The 2,266-nt window shown below is 45.0% G+C and overlaps 1 long non-coding RNA gene across 1 annotated transcript; it reads left to right on the forward strand.

The window, feature by feature from the left end:
• The first annotated feature begins 224 nt into the window (after nt 1–224).
• LOC144463877 (uncharacterized) lies at nt 225–1,575 on the forward strand. Its single transcript, XR_013491872.1, has 5 exons — nt 225–472; nt 714–792; nt 889–942; nt 1,045–1,119; nt 1,252–1,575. It is a non-coding gene; the product is annotated as an uncharacterized LOC144463877 (long non-coding RNA).
• Nucleotides 1,576–2,266: the final 691 nt, after the last annotated feature.

Consider the following 2,266-nt stretch of genomic DNA (forward strand, 5'->3'; position numbering starts at 1 on the left):
GGTGTTTTTTACAACAACCCCCTGCTGTGCACCATCTGTTTGGTGTAATAAATGTTCAGACATGTCTGGGCAAAACATGTGAAGAAAGTACAGTAGCCAATCATACGGCAAGGCTAGACCAACATCCAATCAGGGTTTAGTGATGTGTGTCGTGCTTGCTTAATGTTTTACCCAAATGTATAAAAATCTCTGTGAAACAAGCAGAGGACATTTTCTTTAAAAAAAGGCTAGGTTGCGTGAAACACAGCGGACCCTTTTCTACTGCTTTACTGCGGACAATGGCTTCAATTAACGGTAAGCGTGCCTAAACTATATTGGATAACATTGCTCTCTAGATACTTAATTTTTCTCAGAAAAAACATTCTAAAAACTACAACTACAAAAAAAAAAAGAAAAAGTGTTTTCTTATTAGGCGCAGTTGCTGACGATTCCGGAGTTGAAAACCGTGCCCCTGCACCCCGCCGCACCGGCCGTAAGTTAAAATAACATTTCGTTGTGTGTGTGTGTGTGTGTGTGTGTGTGTGTGTGTGTGTGTGATCGTGTGTGTGTGTGTGATCGTGTGTGTGTGTGTTTACTTATTTTCATTATTACTGATATTAAATTCTAAACATAATGAATGTATTTTCGTTTTAAATCTTGACCTAATGAATGTATTTTATTATTATTATTTTAAAGAGTGTGTTACTAGGCTAAATAATGGTATTACTTTCCAGCTGCAACACAAAGACGCTCACTTTCGTTGAAAAGGCGCAGAACAGACCCTCCAGCCTCTGCTGCTAGAGATTTTATACCGTAAGACTGTTTTCTTTATATATTTTATTTATCATTAATGGGGGAATGCTTGCGGCATCATTGCAAACATCTGTTTTACCTCCTCTTTCTCCACAGTGCACAGCGCAGGCCGCTGAGACCCCTCCATCAGTTCTCTAGCGGGTTTAACACGTAAGACATAATGTTTTAATGCTACTTTATATGAATATTATGCTAATATGTGTCGGATACAGAATACTGCTAACATATCGTTTTTTTGTTTTTCCATAACAGTGCCTGGGCGATTCACCAGGACTACCCATCTGAAAATTTCCAGAGGGTTACACCGTCAGGACAAGGATTTCTCACGTAAGACACGTCGTTATATATAATAATAATAATAATAATAATAATAGCAGCCTAATAATGATAATAATAATATTAATAATAATGATAACGTTAATGTTGTAATTTTTTTATTTTATTTTTTTTAATAAACAGTACTCAACCGCCTGAGCTGACGGCCACGCAAGAAACAAACGCTGCGGTAGCTGCGTTACTGGTTGCCCAGGGATTATCTGCGGGTGGAGCGTGGAGCGCACAAGGATCAGGCGGTGTAGAACCGGCTCCAGCGAGTGTTGAGGAGTGCTTCAACGACACATTCGAGGAGGTCGGGGAGTCTGTGAACTCGTTTCCTAACGGCCGAGAGGAAGTCGGCGGAACAGCGGGCGCCCAGCAGCGTGAGAGGGCATCGATCAGTGAGGAACACGGACCATCTCCTCCTCCTCCTCCTCCGCACCGGCGGCTATTTCACGAGGGAATATCTGTAGAGGCTTTGTGGAGTCAGTAGGAGTCGCTCTTCCCCCCACTGGACACCAGCCTACAGCATCAGCACGAAGTAAGCAAAGATCTGTTTTCTACAAGTACACCTGTGAAGGCTGGCGTTGCTGATACTGGTGCTGCTTCTGCTCCCGCAGCGGGGAGAGGTGTGTGTGTGGGGAATCTCCCCACAATCCCTACATTATTAAGAGGTGATGACTATATTCCAGATTTTGATGACCTGTTAGACAGTACTGGTGATTACAGACACAGTAACTTACCCAATTTACTGACATTATCACCTATACCCGCTTCATTTCCTCCCCCTCCCGCTGTTTTTGCTGACGTTGTTGTTGAAAATGGTGAAGAGGAGAGCATAGTATTTGTTGACGTATATCCAGGCCAGGCCTCCACCCCGCCTCCAACTACCCCTCCTCAGCCTATCCCTCTTCCCAGGCCTCCCCCATCAGCTGTTGGTGTTGTTGTTGATGCTGTTGATGAGAGCGTGGTATTTGTTGACGCATATCCAGGCCAAGCCTCCACCCCGCCTCCAACTACCCCTCCTCAGCCTATCCCTCTCCCCCTGCCTCCTCCAGTAGGTGTGGTTGTTGATGCCGGTGTTGAGAGTGTCGTAAACCATACGCCCCCGCCCTCCAGCCCTCCTCAGCCTCCTGTCCCTCTCCCCCTGTCTCCTTCA

Source organism: Epinephelus lanceolatus, chromosome 7 (assembly GCF_041903045.1).
Source record: "Epinephelus lanceolatus isolate andai-2023 chromosome 7, ASM4190304v1, whole genome shotgun sequence".
In the NCBI taxonomy this organism is placed as follows: domain Eukaryota; kingdom Metazoa; phylum Chordata; class Actinopteri; order Perciformes; family Serranidae; genus Epinephelus; species Epinephelus lanceolatus.